Source organism: Cherax quadricarinatus, chromosome 83 (assembly GCF_038502225.1).
Source record: "Cherax quadricarinatus isolate ZL_2023a chromosome 83, ASM3850222v1, whole genome shotgun sequence".
NCBI lineage: Eukaryota > Metazoa > Arthropoda > Malacostraca > Decapoda > Parastacidae > Cherax > Cherax quadricarinatus.
In genome coordinates, this window is record NC_091374.1 from 20,059,178 (window position 1) to 20,079,353 (window position 20,176).

Sequence of the window (20,176 nt, forward strand, 5' to 3'; positions counted from 1 at the left end):
GTCACGGCATGATGGTTGTCCCGGCATGATGGTTGTCCCGGCATGATGGTTGTCACGGCATGATGGTTGTCCTGGCATGATGGTTGTCCCGGCATGATGGTTGTCACGGCATGATGGTTGTCCTGGCATGAGGGTTGTCACGGCATGATGGTTGTCACGGCATGATGGTTGTCCCGGCATGATGGTTGTCACGGCATGATGGTTGTCACGGCATGATGGTTGTCCTGGCATGATGGTTGTCACGGCATGATGGTTGTCCTGGCATGATGGTTGTCACGACATGATGGTTGTCACGGCATGATGGTTGTCACGGCATGATGGTTGTCAAGGCATGATGGTTGTCACGGCATGATGGTTGTCCTGGCATGATGGTTGTCCCGGCATGATGGTTGTCCTGGCATGATGGTTGTCCTGGCATGATGGTTGTCCCGGCATGATAGTTGTCACGGCATGATGGTTGTCCTGGCATGATGGTTGTCACGGCATGATGGTTGTCACGGCATGATGGTTGTCCCGGCATGATGGTTGTCACGGCTTCATGGTTGTCACGGCATGATGGTTGTCACGGCATGATGGTTGTCCCGGCATGATGGTTGTCCCGGCATGATGGTTGTCCCGGCATGATGGTTGTCCCGGCATGATGGTTGTCCCGGCATGATGGTTGTCACGGCATGATGGTTGTCGCGGCATGATGGTTGTCCCGGCATAATGGTTGTCACGGCATGATGGATGTCACGGCATGATGTTTGTCACGGCATGATGGTTGTCCCGGCATGATGGTTGTCACGGCATGATGGTTGTCACGGCATGATGGTTGTAACGGTATGATGGTTGTCACGGCATGATGGTTGTCACGGCATGATGGTTGTCACGGCATGATGGTTGTCACGGCATGATGGTTGTCACGGCATGATGGTTGTCACGGCATGATGGTTGTCCCGGCATGATGGTTGTCACGGCATGATGGTTGTCACGGCATGATGGTTGTCACGGCATGATGGTTATCACGGCATGATGGTTGTCACGGGATGATGGTTGTCACGGGATGATGTTGTCACTGCATGATGGTTGTCACGGCATGATGGTTGTCCCGGCATGATGGTTGTCACGGCATGATGGTTGTCACGGCATGATGCTTGTCCCGGCATGATGGTTGTCCCGGCATGATGGTTGTCACGGCATGATGGTTGTCCTGGCATGATGGTTGTCCCGTAATGATGGTTGTCACGGCATGATGGTTGTCCTGGCATGATGGTTGTCACGGCATGATGGTTGTCCTGGCATGATGGTTGTCCCGTCATGATGGTTGTCACGGCATGATGGTTGTCCTGGCATGATGGTTGTCACGGCATGATGGTTGTCACGGCATGATGGTTGTCCCGGCATGATGGTTGTCACGGCATGATGGTTGTCACGGCATGATGGTTGTCCTGGCATGATGGTTGTCACGGCATGATGGTTGTCCTGGCATGATGGTTGTCACGGCATGATGGTTGTCACGGCATGATGGTTGTCACGGCATGATGGTTGTCACGGCATGATGGTTGTCACGGCATGATGGTTGTCCTGGCATGATGGTTGTCCCGGCATGATGGTTGTCCTGGCATGATGGTTGTCCTGGCATGATGGTTGTCCCGGCATGATGGTTGTCACGGCATGATGGTTGTCCTGGCATGATGGTTGTCACGGCATGATGGTTGTCACGGCATGATGGTTGTCCCGGCATGATGGTTGTCCCGGCATGATGGTTGTCACGGCATGATGGTTGTCCTGGCATGATGGTTGTCACGGCATGATGGTTGTCCCGGCATGATGGTTGTCACGGCATGATGGTTGTCACGGCATGATGGTTGTCACGGCATGATGGTTGTCCCGGCATGATGGTTGTCACGGCATGATGGTTGTCACGGCATGATGGTTGTCACGGCATGATGGTTGTCACGGCATGATGGTTGTCACGGCATGATGGTTGTCACGGCATGATGGTTGTCACGGCATGATGGTTGTCACGGCATGATGGTTGTCCTGGCATTATGGTTGTCACGGCATGATGGTTGTCACGGCATGATGGTTGTCACGGCATGATGGTTGTCACGGCATGATGGTTGTCCTGGCATGATGGTTGTCACGGCATGATGGTTGTCCCGGCATGATGGTTGTCACGGCATGATGGTTGTCCCGGCATGATGGTTGTCCCGGCATGATGGTTGTCCCGGCATGATGGTTGTCACGGCATGATGGTTGTCACGGCATGATGGTTGTCCCGGCATTATGGTTGTCACGGCATGATGGTTGTCACGGCATGATGGTTGTCACGGCATAATGGTTGTCCCGGCATGATGGTTGTCACGGCATGATGGTTGTCACGGCATGATGGTTGTCACGGTATGATGGTTGTCACGGCATGATGGTTGTCACGGCATGATGGTTGTCACGGCATGATGGTTGTCACGGCATGATGGTTGTCAAGGCATGATGGTTGTCACGGCATGATGGTTGTCCCGGCATGATGGTTGTCACGGCATGATGGTTGTCACGGCATGATGGTTGTCACGGCATGATGGTTGTCCCGTCATGATGGTTGTCACGGGATGATGGTTGTCACGGGATGATGTTGTCACTGCATGATGGTTGTCACGGCATGATGGTTGTCCCGGCATGATGGTTGTCACGGCATGATGGTTGTCACGGCATGATGGTTGTCCCGGCATGATGGTTGTCCCGGCATGATGGTTGTCACGGCATGATGGTTGTCCTGGCATGATGGTTGTCCCGGCATGATGGTTGTCACGGCATGATGGTTGTCCTGGCATGATGGTTGTCACGGCATGATGGTTGTCACGGCATGATGGTTGTCCCGGCATGATGGTTGTCACGGCATGATGGTTGTCACGGCATGATCGTTGTCCTGGCATGATGGTTGTCACGGCATGATGGTTGTCCTGGCATGATGGTTGTCACGACATGATGGTTGTCACGGCATGATGGTTGTCACGACATGATGGTTGTCAAGGCATGATGGTTGTCACGGCATGATGGTTGTCCTGGCATGATGGTTGTCCCGGCATGATGGTTGTCCTGGCATGATGGTTGTCCTGGCATGATGGTTGTCCCGGCATGATAGTTGTCACGGCATGATGGTTGTCCTGGCATGATGGTTGTCACGGCATGATGGTTGTCACGGCATGATGGTTGTCCCGGCATGATGGTTGTCACGGCATCATGGTTGTCACGGCATGATGGTTGTCACGGCATGATGGTTGTCCCGGCATGATGGTTGTCCCGGCATGATGGTTGTCACGGCATGATGGTTGTCCTGGCATGATGGTTGTCCCGGCATGATGGTTGTCACGGCATGATGGTTGTCCTGGCATGATGGTTGTCACGGCATGATGGTTGTCACGGCATAATGGTTGTCCCGGCATGATGGTTGTCACGGCATGATGGTTGTCACGGCATGATGGTTGTCCTGGCATGATGGTTGTCACGGCATGATGGTTGTCCTGGCATGATGGTTGTCACGGCATGATGGTTGTCACGGCATGATGGTTGTCACGGCATGATGGTTGTCAAAGCATGATGGTTGTCACGGCATGATGGTTGTCCTGGCATGATGGTTGTCCCGGCATGATGGTTGTCCTGGCATGATGGTTGTCCTGGCATGATGGTTGTCCCGGCATGATAGTTGTCACGGCATGATGGTTGTCCTGGCATGATGGTTGTCACGGCATGATGGTTGTCACGGCATGATGGTTGTCCCGGCATGATGGTTGTCACGGCATGATGGTTGTCCTGGCATGATGGTTCTCACGGCATGATGGTTGTCCCGGCATGATGGTTGTCACGGCATGATGGTTGTCCCGGCATGATGGTTGTCCCGGCATGATGGTTGTCCCGGCATGATGGTTCTCCCGGCATGATGGTTGTCCCGGCATGATGGTTGTCCCGGCATGATGGTTGTCCCAGCATGATGGTTGTCACGGCATGATGGTTGTCACGGCATGATGGTTCTCCCGGCATGATGGTTGTCACGGCATAATGGTTGTCACGGCATGATGGTTGTCACGGCATGATGGTTGTCCCGGCATGATGGTTGTCACGGCATGATGGTTGTCACGGCATGATGGTTGTCACGGTATGATGGTTGTCACGGCATGATGGTTGTCACGGCATGATGGTTGTCACGGCATGATGGTTGTCACGGCATGATGGTTGTCACGGCATGATGGTTGTCACGGCATGATAATTGTCCCGGCATGATCGTTGTCACTCCATGATGGTTATCACGGCATGATGGTTGTCACGGGATGATGGTTGTCACGGGATGATGTTGTCACTGCATGATGGTTGTCACGGCATGATGGTTGTCCCGGCATGATGGTTGTCACGGCATGATGGTTGTCACGGCATGATGGTTGTCACGGCATGATGGTTGTCACGGCATGATGGTTGTCCCGGCATGATGGTTGTCACGGCATGATGGTTGTCACGGCATGATGGTTGTCACGGTATGATGGTTGTCACGGCATGATGGTTGTCACGGCATGATGGTTGTCACGGCATGATGGTTGTCCCGGCATGATGGTTGTCACGGCATGATGGTTGTCACGGCATGATGGTTGTCCCGGCATGATGGTTGTCACGGCATGATGGTTGTCACGGCATGATGGTTATCACGGCATGATGGTTGTCACGGGATGATGGTTGTCACGGGATGATGTTGTCACGGAATGATGGTTGTCACGGCATGATGGTTGTCACGGCAAGGTGGTTGTCACGGCACGATGGTTGTCACGGCATGATGGTTGTCACGGCATGATGGTGTCACGGCATGATGGTTGTCACGGCATGATGGTTGTCACGGCAATGGTTGTCACGGGATGATCTTGTCACGGCATGATGGTTGTCACGGCATGATGGTTGTCACGGGATGATGTTGTCACGGCATGATGTTTGTCACGGCACGATGGTGTCACGGCGTGACGGTATCACGGCATGATGGTTGTCACGGGATGATGTTGTCACATCACGATGGTTGTGATGGTTGTCACGGGATGATGTTTTCACGGCATGATGGTTGTCACGGCATGATGGTGTCACGGGATGATGGTTTTCACGGCATGACGGATGTCACGGGATGATGTTGTCACGGCATGATTGTTGTCACGGCATGATGGTGTCACGGCATGATGGTTGTCACGGCATGATGGTTGTCACGGCATGATGGTGTCACGGCATGATGGTTGTCACGGCATGAAGATGTCACGGCATGATGGTTGTCACGGCATGATGGTTGTCACGGCATGATGGTGTCACGGCATGATGGTTGTCACGGCATGATGGTTGTCACGGTATGATGGTTGTCACGGGATGATGGTTGTCACGGCATAATGGTTGTCACGGAATGATGGTTGTCACGGCATGATGGTTGTCACGGGATGATGGGTGTCACGGGATGATGTTGTCACGGCATGATGGTTGTCACGGCATGATGGTTGTCACGGGATGATGTCACGGCATGATGGTGTCACGGCATGATGGTGTCACGGCGTGATGGTTGTCACGGCATGATGGTTGTCACGGCATGATGGTTGTCACGGCATGATGGTTGTCACGGCATGATGGTTGTCACGGCATGATGGTAGTCACTGATGATGGTTGTCAAGGGATGATGGTTGTCACGGCATGATGGTTGTCACGGCATGATGGTTGTCACGGCATGAAGGTTGTCACGGCATGATGGTTGTCACGGCATGAAGGTTGTCACGGCATGATTGTTGTAACGGCATGATGATTGTCACGGCATGATGGTTGTCACGGTATGATGGTTGTCACGGCATGATGGTTGTCACGGCATGATGGTTGTCACGGCATGATGGTTGTCACGGCATGATGGTTGTCCCGGCATGATGGTTGTCACGGCATGATGGTTGTCACGGCATGATGGTTGTCACGGCATGATGGTGTCACGGAATGATAGTTGTCACGGCATGATGGTTGTCACGGCATGATGGTTGTCACGGCATGATGGTTGTCACGGCATGATGGTTGTCACAGCATGATGGTTGTCACGGCATGATGGTTGTCACATCATGTTGGTTGTCACGGCATGATGGTTGTCCCGACATGATTGTTGTCACGGCATGATGGTTGTCACGGCATGATGGTTGTCACGGCATGATGGTTGTCACGGCATGATGGTTGTCACGGCATGATGGTTGTCACAGCATGATGGTTGTCACGGCATGATGGTTGTCACAGCATGATGGTTGTCACGGCATGATGGTTGTCACAGCATGATGATTGCCATGGCATGATGGTTGTCACGGCATGATGGTTGTCACGGCATGATGGTTGTCCCGGCATGTTGGTTGTCCCGGCATGATGGTCGTCACGGCATGATGGTTGTCACGGCATGATAATTGTCACGGCATGATGGTTGTCCTGGCATGATGGTTGTCACGGCATGATGGTTGTCCTGGCATGTTGGTTGTCCCGGCATGATGGTCGTCACGGCATGATGGTTGTCACGGCATGATAATTGTCACGGCATGATGGTTGTCACGGCATGATGGTGTCACGGCATGATGGTTGTCACAGCATGATGGTTGTCACATCATGATGGTTGTCACGGCATGATGGTTGTCACGGCATGATGGTTGTCCCGGCATGATGGTTGTCACGGCATGATGGTTGTCACGGCATGATGGTTGTCCCGGCATGATGGTTGTCACGGCATGATGGTTGTCACGGCATGATGGTTGTCACGGCATGATGGTTATCACGGCATGATGGTTGTCACGGGATGATGGTTGTCACGGGATGATGCTGTCACGGCATGATGGTTGTCACGGCATGATGGTTGTCACGGCAAGATGGTTGTCACGGCATGATGGTTGTCACGGCATGATGGTTGTCACGGCATGATGGTGTCACGGCATGATGGTTGTCATGGCATGATGGTTGTCACGGCATGATGGTTGTCACGGGATGATCTTGTCACGGCATGATGGTTGTCACGGCATGATGGTTGTCACGGGATTATGTTGTCACGGCATGATGGTTGTCAGGGCATGATGGTTGTCACGGGATGATGTTGTCACGGCATGATGGTTGTCACGGCATGATGGTTGTCACGGGATGATGTTGTCACGGCATGATGGTTGTCACGGCATGATGGTGTCAGGCATGACGGTGTCACGGCATGATGGTTGTCACGGGATGATGTTGTCACGGCATGATGGTTGTGATGGTTGTCACGGGATGATGTTTTCACGGCATGATGGTTGTCACGGCATGATGGTGTCACGGGATGATGGTTTTCACGGCATGATGGATGTCACGGGATGATGTTGTCACGGCATGATGGTTGTCACGGCATGATGGTGTCACGGCATGATGGTTGTCACGGCATGATGGTTGTCACGGCATGATGGTGTCACGGCATGATGGTTGTCACGGCATGATGGTTGTCACGGCATGATGGTGTCACGGCATGATGGTTGTCACGGCATGATGGTTGTCACGGTATGATGGTTGTCACGGCATGATGGTTGTCACGGCATGATTGTCACGGCATGATGGTTGTCACGGCATGATGGTTGTCACGGTATGATGGTTGTCACAGCATTATGGGTGTCACGGCATGATGGTTGTCACGGCATGATGGTTGTCACAGCACGATGGTTGTCACAGCATAATGGTTGTCACGGCATGATGGTTGTCACGGCATGATGGTTGTCACGGCATGATGGTTTTCACGGCATGATGGTTGTCACGGCATGATGGTTGTCACGGCATGATGGTTGTCACGGCATGATGGTGTCACGGCATGATGGTTGTCACGGCATGATGGTTGTCACGGCATGATGGTTGTTACGGCATGATGGTTGTCACGGCATGATGGTTGTCACGGCATGATGGTGTCACGGCATGATGGTTGTCACGGCATGATGGCTGTCACGGCATGATGGTTGTCACGGCATGATAGTTGTCACGGCATGATGGTTGTCCCGGCATGATGGTTGTCCCGGCATGATGGTTGTCACGGCATGATGGTTGTCACGGCTTGATGGTTGTCCCGGCATGATGGTTGTCACGGCGTGATGGTTGTCACGGCGTGATGGTTGTCACGGCATGATGGTTTCACGGCATGATGGTTGTCCCGGCATGATGGTTGTCACGGCATGATGGTTGTCACGGCATGATGGTTGTCCCGGCATGATGGTTGTCACGGCATGATGGTTGTCACGGCATGATGGTTGTCACGGCATGATGGTTGTCACGGCATGATGGTTGTCGCGGCATGATGGTTGTCCCGGCATGATGGTTGTCACGGCATGATGGTTGTCACGGCATGATGGTTGTCACGGCATGATGCTTGTCACGGCATGATGTTTGTCCCGGCATGATGGTTGTCACGGCATGTTGGTTGTCACGGCATGATGGTTGTCAGGGCATGATGGTTTTCACGGCATGATGGTTGTCACAGCATGATGGTTGTCACAGCATGATGGTTGTCACGGCATGATGGTTGTCACGGCATGGTGGTTGTCACGGCATGATGGTTGTCACGGCATCATGGTTGTCACGGCATGATGGTTGTCACGGCATGATGGTTGTCACGGCATGATGGTGTCACGGCATGATGGTTGTCACGGCATAATGGTTGTCACGGCATGATGGTTGTTACGGCATGATGGTTGTCACGGCATGATGGTTGTCACGGCATGATGGTGTCACGGCATGATGGTTGTCACGGCATGATGGCTGTCACGGCATGATGGTTGTCACGGCATGATGGTTGTCACGGCATGATGGTTGTCACGGCATGATGGTTGTCACGGCATGATGGTTGTCACGGCATGATGGTTGTCCCGGCATGATGGTTGTCACGGCAAGATGGTTGTCACGGCATGATGGTTGTCACGGCATGATGGTTGTCACGGCATGATGGTTGTCACGGCATGATGGTTGTCACGGCATGATGGTTGTCCCGGCATGATGGTTGTCCCGGCATGATGGTTGTCACGGCATGATGGTTGTCACGGCATGATGGTTGTCACGGCATGATGGTTGTCACGGCATGATGGTTGTCACGGCATGATGGTTGTCACGGCATGATGGTTGTCACGGCATGATGGTTGTCACGGCATGATGGTTGTCACGGCATGATGGTTGTCGCGGCATGATGGTTGTCCCGGCATGATGGTTGTCACGGCATGATCTTTGTCACGGCATGATGGTTTTCACGGCAAGATGGTTGTCACGGCATGATGCTTGTCACGGCATGTTGGTTGTCACGGCATGTTGGTTGTCACGGCATGATGGTTGTCACGGCATGATGGTTGTCCCGGCATGATGGTTGTCACGGCATGATGGTTGTCACTGCATGATGGTTGTCACGGCATGATGGTTGTCACGGCATGATGGTTGTCACGGCATGATGGTTGTCCCGGCATGATGGTTGTCACGGCATGATGGTTGTCACGGCATGATGCTTGTCACGGCATGATGGTTTTCACGGCATGATGGTTGTCCCGGCATGATGGTTGTCACGGCATGTTGGTTGTCACGGCATGATGGTTGTCACGGCATGATGGTTTTCACGGCATGATGGTTGTCACGGCATGATGGTTGTCACGGGATGATGTTGTCACGGCATGATGGTTGTCACGGCATGATGGTTGTCACGGGATGATGGTTGTCACGGCATGATGGTTATCACGGGATGATGTTGTCACGGCATGATGGTTGTGATGGTTGTCACGGGACGATGTTGTCACGGCATGATGGTTGTCACCTCATGATGGTGTCACGGGATGATGGTTTTCACGGCATGATGGTTGTCACGGGATGATGTTGTCATGGCATGATGGTTGTCACGGCATGATGGTGTCACGTCATGATGGTCGTCACGGCATGATGGTTGTCACGGGATGATGGTTGTCACGGCATGATAGTTGTCACGGCATGATGGTTGTCACGGCATGATGGTTGTCACGGCATGATGGTTGTCACGGCATGATGGTTGTCACGGCATGATGTTGTCACGGAATGATGGTTGTCACGGCATGATGGTTGTCACGGGATGATGTCACGGCATGATGGTGTCACGGCATGATGGTTGTCACGGTGATCACGGCATGATGGTTGTCACGGCATGATGGTTGTCACGGCATGATGGTTGTCACGGCATGATGGTTGTCACGGCATGATGGTTGTCACGGCATGATGGTTGTCACGGCATGATGGTTGTCACGGCATGATGGTTGTCACGGCATGATGGTTGTCACGGCATGATGGTTGTCACGGTATGATGGTTGTCACGGCGTGATGGATGTCACGGCATGATGGTTGTCACGGCATGATGGTTGTCACGGCATGATGGTTGTCCCGGCATGAGGGTTGTCACGGCATGATGGTTGTCACGGCATGATGGTTGTCACGGCATGATGGTGTCACGGCATGATAGTTGTCACGGCATGATGGTTGTCCCGGCATGATGGTTGTCACGGCATGATGGTTGTCCCGGCATGATGGTTGTCACGGCATGATGGTTGTCACGGCATGATGGTTGTCACGGCATGATGGTTGTCACGGCATGATGGTTGTCCCGGCATGATGGTTATGACGGCATGATGGTTGTCACTGCATGATGGTTGTCACGGCATGATGGTTGTCAAGGCATGATGGTTGTCACGGCATGATGGTTGTCACGGCATGATGGTTGTCACGGCATTATAATTGTCCCTGCATGATGGTTGTCCCGGCATGATGGTTGTCACGGCATGATGGTTGTCACGGCATGATGGTAGTCACGGCATGATGGTTGTCACTGCATGATGGTTGTCACGGCATGATGGTTGTCACGGCATGATAGTTGTCACGGCATGATGGTTGTCCCGGCATGATGGTTGTCACGGCATGATGGTTGTCACGGCATGATGGTTGTCACGGCATGATGGTTGTCACGGCATGATGGTTGTCACGGCATGATGGTTGTCACGGCATGATGGTTGTCACGGCATGATGATTGTCACGGCATGATGGTTGTCGCGGCATGATGGTTGTCACGGCATGATGGTTGTCCCGGCATGATGGTTGTCACGGCATGATGGTTGTCCCGGCATGATGGTTGTCACAGCATGATGGTTGTCCCGGCATGATGGTTGTCACGGCATGATGGTTGTCCCGGTATGATGGTTGTCACAGCATGATGGTTGTCCCGGCATGATGGTTGTCACGGCATGATGGTTGTCCCGGCATGATGGTTGTCACGGCATGATGGTTGTCACGGCATGATGGTTGTCACGGCATGATGGTTGTCACGGCATGATGGTTGTCACGGCATGATGGTTGTCCCAGCATGATGGTTGTCCCGGCATGCTGGTTGTCACGGCATGATGGTTGTCACGGCATGATGGTTGTCACGGCATGATGGTTGTCCCAGCATGATGGTTGTCCCGGCATGATGGTTGTCCCGGCATGATGGTTGTCCCGGCATGATGGTTGTCCCGGCATGATGGTTGTCCCGGCATGATGGTTGTCACGGCATGATGGTTGTCACGGCATGATGGTTGTCACGGTATGATGGTTGTCACGGCATGATGGTTGTCTCGGCATGATGGTTGTCCCGGCATGATGGTTGTCCCGGCATGATGGTTTTCCCGGCATGATGGTTGTCCCGGCATGATGGTTGTCACGGCATGATGGTTGTCATGGCATGATGGTTGTCCCGGCATGATGGTTGTCACGGCATGATGGTTGTCATGGCATGATGGTTGTCACTGCATGATGGTTGTCCCGGCATGATGGTTGTCACGGCATGATGGTTGTCACGGCATGATGGTTGTCCCGGCATGATGGTTGTCACGGCATGATGGTTGTCACGGCATGATGGTTGTCACGGCATGATGGTGTCACGGAATGATAGTTGTCACGGCATGATGGTTGTCACGGCATGATGGTTGTCACGGCATGATGGTTGTCCCGGCATGATGGTTGTCACGGCATTATGGTTGTCACGGCATGATGGTTGTCACGGCATGATGGTGTCACGGAATGATAGTTGTCACGGCATGATGGTTGTCACGGCATGATGGTTGTCACGGCAGGATGGTTGTCACGGCATGATGGTTGTCACAGCATGATGGTTGTCACGGCATGATGGTTGTCACATCATGATGGTTGTCACGGCATGATGGTTTTCCCGACATGATGGTTGTCACGGCATGATGGTTGTCACGGCATGATGGTTGTCACGGCATGATGGTTGTCACGGCATGATGGTTGTCACGGCATGATGGTTGTCACAGCATGATGGTTGTCACGGCATGATGGTTGTCACAGCATGATGGTTGTCACGGCATGATGGTTGTCACAGCATGATGATTGCCATGGCATGATGGTTGTCACGGCATGATGGTTGTCACGGCATGATGGTTGTCCCGGCATGTTGGTTGTCACAGCATGATGGTTGTCACATCATGATGGTTGTCACGGCATGATGGTTGTCACGGCATGATGGTTGTCCTGGCATGATGGTTGTCACGGCATGATGGTTGTCCTGGCATGTTGGTTGTCCCGGCATGATGGTCGTCACGGCATGATGGTTGTCACGGCATGATAATTGTCACGGCATGATGGTTGTCACGGCATGATGGTGTCACGGCATGATGGTTGTCACAGCATGATGGTTGTCACATCATGATGGTTGTCACGGCATGATGGTTGTCACGGCATGATGGTTGTCCCGGCATGATGGTCGTCACGGCATGATGGTTGTCACGGCATGATGGTTGTCCCGGCATGATGGTTGTCACGGCATGATGGTTGTCACGGCATGATGGTTGTCACGGCATGATGGTTATCACGGCATGATGGTTGTCACGGGATGATGGTTGTCACGGGATGATGTTGTCACGGCATGATGGTTGTCACGGCATGATGGTTGTCACGGCAAGATGGTTGTCACGGCATGATGGTTGTCACGGCATGATGGTTGTCACGGCACGATGGTGTCACGGCATGATGGTTGTCATGGCATGATGGTTGTCACGGCATGATGGTTGTCACGGGATGATCTTGTCACGGCATGATGGTTGTCACGGCATGATGGTTGTCACGGGATGATGTTGTCACGGCATGATGGTTGTCACGGCATGATGGTTGTCACGGGATGATGTTGTCACGGCATGATGGTTGTCACGGCATGATGGTTGTCACGGGATGATGTTGTCACGGCATGATGGTTGTCACGGCATGATGGTGTCAGGCATGACGGTGTCACGGCATGATGGTTGTCACGGGATGATGTTGTCACGGCATGATGGTTGTGATGGTTGTCACGGGATGATGTTTTCACGGCATGATGGTTGTCACGGCATGATGGTGTCACGGGATGATGGTTTTCACGGCATGATGGATGTCACGGGATGATGTTGTCACGGCATGATGGTTGTCACGGCATGATGGTGTCACGGCATGATGGTTGTCACGGCATGATGGTTGTCACGGCATGATGGTGCCACGGCATGAGGGTTGTCGCGGCATGATGGTGTCACGGCATGATGGTTGTCACGGCATGATGGTTGTCACGGCATGATGGTGTCAGGGCATGATGGTTGTCACGGCATGATGGTTGTCACGGTATGATGGTTGTCACGGCATGATGGTTGTCACGGCATGATTGTCACGGCATGATGGTTGTCACGGCATGATGGTTGTCACGGTATGATGGTTGTCACAGCATTATGGGTGTCACGGCATGATGGTTGTCACGGCATGATGGTTGTCACAGCACGATGGTTGTCACAGCATGATGGTTGTCACGGCATGATGGTTGTCACGGCATGATGGTTGTCACGGCATGATGGTTGTCACGGCATGATGGTTGTCACGGCATGATGGTTGTCACGGCATGATGGTTGTCACGGCATGATGGTGTCACGGCATGATGGTTGTCACGGCATGATGGTTGTCACGGCATGATGGTTGTTACGGCATGATGGTTGTCACGGCATGATGGTTGTCACGGCATGATGGTGTCACGGCATGATGGTTGTCACGGCATGATGGCTGTCACGGCATGATGGTTGTCACGGCATGATGGTTGTCACGGCATGATGGTTGTCACGGCATGATGGTTGTCACGGCATGATGGTTGTCCCGGCATGATGGTTGTCCCGGCATGATGGTTGTCACGGCATGATGGTTGTCACGGCTTGATGGTTGTCCCGGCATGATGGTTGTCACGGCGTGATGGTTGTCACGGCGTGATGGTTGTCACGGCATGATGGTTTTCACGGCATGATGGTTGTCCCGGCATGATGGTTGTCACGGCATGATGGTTGTCACGGCATGATGGTTGTCCCGGCATGATGGTTGTCACGGCATGATGGTTGTCACGGCATGATGGTTGTCACGGCATGATGGTTGTCACGGCATGATATTGTCGCGGCATGATGGTTGTCCCGGCATGATGGTTGTCACGGCATGATGGATGTCACGGCATGATGGTTGTCACGGCATGATGGTTGTCACGACATGATGCTTGTCACGGCATGATGTTTGTCCCGGCATGATGGTTGTCACGGCATGTTGGTTGTCACGGCATGATGGTTGTCAGGGCATGATGGTTTTCACGGCATGATGGTTGTCACAGCATGATGGTTGTCACAGCATGATGGTTGTCACGGCATGATGGTTGTCACGGCATGGTGGTTGTCACGGCATGATGGTTGTCACGGCATGATGGTTGTCACGGCATGATGGTTGTCACGGCATGATGGTTGTCACGGCATGATGGTGTCACGGCATGATGGTTGTCACGGCATAATGGTTGTCACGGCATGATGGTTGTTACGGCATGATGGTTGTCACGGCATGATGGTTGTCACGGCATGATGGTGTCACGGCATGATGGTTGTCACGGCATGATGGCTGTCACGGCATGATGGTTGTCACGGCATGATGGTTGTCACGGCATGATGGTTGTCACGGCATGATGGTTGTCACGGCATGATGGTTGTCCCGGCATGATGGTTGTCACTACATGATGGTTGTCACGGCATGATGGTTGTCCCGGCATGATGGTTGTCACGGCGTGATGGTTGTCACGGCATGATGGTTGTCCCGGCATGATGGTTGTCCCGGCATGATGGTTGTCACGGCATGATGGTTGTCACGGCATGATGGTTGTCACGGCATGATGGTTGTCACGGCATGATGGTTGTCACGGCATGATGGTTGTCACGGCATGATGGTTGTCACGGCATGATGGTTGTCACGGCATGATGGTTGTCACGGCATGATGGTTGTCACGGCATGATGGTTTTCACGGCATGATGGTTGTCCCGGCATGATGGTTGTCACGGCATGTTGGTTGTCACGGCATGATGGTTGTCACGGCATGATGGTTTTCACGGCATGATGGTTGTCACGGCATGATGGTTGTCACGGGATGATGTTGTCACGGCATGATGGTTGTCACGGCATGATGGTTGTCACGGGATGATGGTTGTCACGGCATGATGGTTATCACGGGATGATGTTGTCACGGCATGATGGTTGTGATGGTTGTCACGGGACGATGTTGTCACGGCATGATGGTTGTCACCTCATGATGGTGTCACGGGATGATGGTTTTCACGGCATGATGGTTGTAACGGGATGATGTTGTCACGGCATGATGGTTGTCACGGCATGATGGTGTCACGTCATGATGGTCGTCACGGCATGATGGTTGTCACGGGATGATGGTTGTCACGGCATGATAGTTGTCACGGCATGATGGTTGTCACGGCATGATGGTTGTCACGGCATGATGGTTGTCACGGCATGATGGTTGTCACGGCATGATGTTGTCACGGAATGATGGTTGTCACGGCATGATGGTTGTCACGGGATGATGTCACGGCATGATGGTGTCACGGCATGATGGTTGTCACGGCATGATGGTTGTCACGGCATGATGGTTGTCACGGCATGATGGTTGTCACGGCATGATGGTTGTCACGGCATGATGGTTGTCACGGCATGATGGTTGTCACGGGACGATGGTTGTCACGGCATGATGGTTGTCACGGCATGATGGTTGTCACTGCATGATGGTTGTCACGGCATGATGGTTGTCACGGCATGATGGTTGTCACGGCATGATGGTTGTCACGGCATGATGGTTGTCACGGCATGATGGTTGTCACGGTATGATGGTTGTCACGGCGTGATGGATGTCACGGCATGATGGTTGTCACGGCATGATGGTTGTCACGGCATGATGGTTGTCCCGGCATGATGGTTGTCACGGCATGATGGTTGTCACGGCATGATGGTTGTCACGGCATGATGGTGTCACGGCATGATAGTTGTCACGGCATGATGGTTGTCCCGGCATGATGGTTGTCACGGCATGATGGTTGTCCCGGCATGATGGTTGTCACGGCATGATGGTTGTCACGGCATGATGGTTGTCACGGCATGATGGTTGTCACGGCATGATGGTTGTCCCGGCATGATGGTTATGACGGCATGATGGTTGTCACTGCATGATGGTTGTCACGGCATGATGGTTGTCACGGCATGATGGTTGTCACGGCATGATGGTTGTCACGGCATGATGGTTGTCACGGCATTATAATTGTCCCTGCATGATGGTTGTCCCGGCATGATGGTTGTCACGGCATGATGGTTGTCCCGGCATGATGGTTTTCCCGGCATGATGGTTGTCCCGGCATGATGGTTGTCACGGCATGATGGTTGTCATGGCATGATGGTTGTCACGGCATGATGGTTGTCACGGCATGATGGTTGTCGCGGCATGATGGTTGTCACGGCATGATGGTTGTCCCGGCATGATGGTTGTCACGGCATGATGGTTGTCCCGGCATGATGGTTGTCACAGCATGATGGTTGTCCCGGCATGATGGTTGTCACGGCATGATGGTTGTCCCGGTATGATGGTTGTCACAGCATGATGGTTGTCCCGGCATGATGGTTGTCACGGCATGATGGTTGTCCCGGCATGATGGTTGTCACGGCATGATGGTTGTCACGGCATGATGGTTGTCACGGCATGATGGTTGTCACGGCATGATGGTTGTCACGGCATGATGGTTGTCCCAGCATGATGGTTGTCCCGGCATGCTGGTTGTCACGGCATGATGGTTGTCACGGCATGATGGTTGTCACGGCATGATGGTTGTCCCAGCATGATGGTTGTCCCGGCATGATGGTTGTCCCGGCATGATGGTTGTCCCGGCATGATGGTTGTCCCGGCATGATGGTTGTCCCGGCATGATGGTTGTCACGGCATGATGGTTGTCACGGCATGATGGTTGTCACGGTATGATGGTTGTCACGGCATGATGGTTGTCTCGGCATGATGGTTGTCCCGGCATGATGGTTGTCACGGCATGATGGTTGTCATGGCATGATGGTTGTCCCGGCATGATGGTTGTCACGGCATGATGGTTGTCCCGGCATGATGGTTGTCACGGCATGATGGTTGTCCCGGCATGATGGTTGTCACGGCATGATGGTTGTCACGGCATGATGGTTGTCCCGGCATGATGGTTGTCACGGCATGATGGTTGTCCCGGCATGATGGTTGTCACGGCATGATGGTTGTCACGGCATGATGGTTGTCACGGCATGATGGTTGTCACGGGATGATGTTGTCACGGCATGATGGTTGTCACGGCATGATGGTTGTCACGGCATGATGGTTGTCACGGCATGATGGTTGTCACGGCATGATGGTTGTCCCAGCATGATGGTTGTCCCGGCATGATGGTTGTCCCAGCATGATGGTTGTCCCGGCATGATGGTTGTCACGGCATGATGGTTGTCACGGCATGATGGTTGTCCCGGCATGATGGTTGTCACGGCATGATGGTTGTCCCGGCATGATGGTTGTCACGGCATGATGGTTGTCACGGCATGATGGTTGTCCCGGCATGATGGTTGTCACGGCATGATGGTTGTCCCGGCATGATGGTTGTCACGGCATGATGGTTGTCACGGCATGATGGTTGTCACGGCATGATGGTTGTCACGGCATGATGGTTGTCACGGCATGATGGTTGTCACGGCATGATGGTTGTCACGGCATGATGGTTGTCCCGGCATGATGGTTGTCCCGGCATGATGGTTGTCACGGCATGATGGTTGTCCCGGCATGATGGTTGTCCCGGCATGATGGTTGTCACGGCATGATGGTTGTCCCGGCATGATGGTTGTCCCGGCATGATGGTTGTCACGGCATGATGGTTGTCACGGCATGATGGTTGTCACGGCATGATGGTTGTCACGGCATGATGGTTGTCACTGCATGATGGTTGTCACGGCATGATGGTTGTCACGGCATGATGGTTGACCCGGCATGATGGTTGTCCCGGCATGATGGTTGTCACGGCATGATGGTTGTCCCGGCATGATGGTTGTCCCGGCATGATGGTTGTCACGGCATGATGGTTGTCCCGGCATGATGGTTGTCCCGGCATGATGGTTGTCACGGCATGATGGTTGTCCCGGCATGATGGTTGTCACGGCATGATGATTGTCCCGGCATGATGGTTGTCATGGCATGATGGTTGTCCCGGCATGATGGTTGTCACGGTATGATGGTTGTCACGGCATGATGATTGTCACGGCATGATGGTTGTCCCGGCATGATGGTTTTCACGGCATGATGGTTGTCACGGCATGATGGTTGTCACGGCATGATGGTTGTCCCGGCATGATGGTTGTCACGGCATGATGGTTGTCACGGCATGATGGTTGTCACGGCATGATGGGTGTCACGGCATGATGGTTGTCACGGCATGATGGTTGTCACGGCATGATGGTTGTCCCGGCATGATGGTTGTCACGGCATGATGGTTGTCACGGCATGATGGTTGTCCCGGCATGATGGTTGTCACGGCATGATGGTTGTCACGGCATGATGGTTGTCACGGCATGATGGTTGTCACGGCATGATGGTTGTCACGGCATGATGGTTGTCACGGCATGATGGTTGTCACGGCATGATGGTTGTCCCAGCATGATGGTTGTCACGGCATGATGGTTGTCACGGCATGATGGTTGTCACGGCATGATGGTTGTCACGGCATGATGGTTGTCCCGGCATGATGGTTGTCACGGCATGATGGTTGTCCCAGCATGATGGTTGTCCCGGCATGATGGTTGTCCCAGCATGATGGTTGTCACGGCATGATGGTTGTCCCGGCATGATGGTTGTCCCGGCATGATGGTTGTCACGGCATGATGGTTGTCACGGCATGATGGTTGTCACGGCATGATGGTTGTCACGGCATGATGGTTGTCCCAGCATGATGGTTGTCCCGGCATGATGGTTGTCCCAGCATGATGGTTGTCCCGGCATGATGGTTGTCCCAGCATGATGGTTGTCACGGCATGATGGTTGTCCCAGCATGATGGTTGTCCCGGCATGATGGTTGTCACGGCATGATGGTTGTCACGGCATGATGGTTGTCCCGGCATGATGGTTGTCACGGCATGATGGTTGTCACGGCATGATGGTTGTCCCGGCATGATGGTTGTCACGGCATGATGGTTGTCCCGGCATGATGGTTGTCCCGGCATGATGGTTGTCCCAGCATGATGGTTGTCACGGCATGATGGTTGTCCCAGCATGATGGTTGTCCCGGCATGATGGTTGTCACGGCATGATGGTTGTCCCGGCATGATGGTTGTCCCGGCATGATGGTTGTCACGGCATGATGGTTGTCCCGGCATGATGGTTGTCACGGCATGATGGTTGTCACATAATTTACACATGTGTTACTATGTATGATAATAGTGTATCTGTACTTACTTATGTGTACCTACTTGCTTACTTTCTTATTTAATTGCTTATTGAATTGCTTGTTAACTTACTCAGTTGCTTAGTTGTTTACTTGCTTACTTGCTTGCTTTCTTGTTTATTTGCTTATCTGCTTGATTGCTTACTTACGTATCTGCTTGCTTGCTTTCTTGCCTGCTTACTTGCTCGCTTACTTGCTTGCTTATTTGCTTGCTTGCTTAATTGCTTGTTTGCTTGATTACTTGCTTGCTTGCTTATTTGCTTTCTTCTTACTTGCTTGCTTATTTGCTAATTTCCTTCCTTACTTGCTTGTTTTTTTATTTGCTTGCTTACTTGCCTATTTCCTTG

At 52.8% G+C, this 20,176-nt stretch overlaps 1 protein-coding gene across 6 annotated transcripts in view; it reads right to left on the reverse strand.

Annotated features, from left to right (window-relative positions):
* LOC128702237 (uncharacterized) overlaps positions 1-20,176 on the reverse strand; it is a 497,274-nt gene that overhangs the window by 329,538 nt on the left and 147,560 nt on the right. The gene's annotated exons all lie outside the window — the stretch shown is intronic.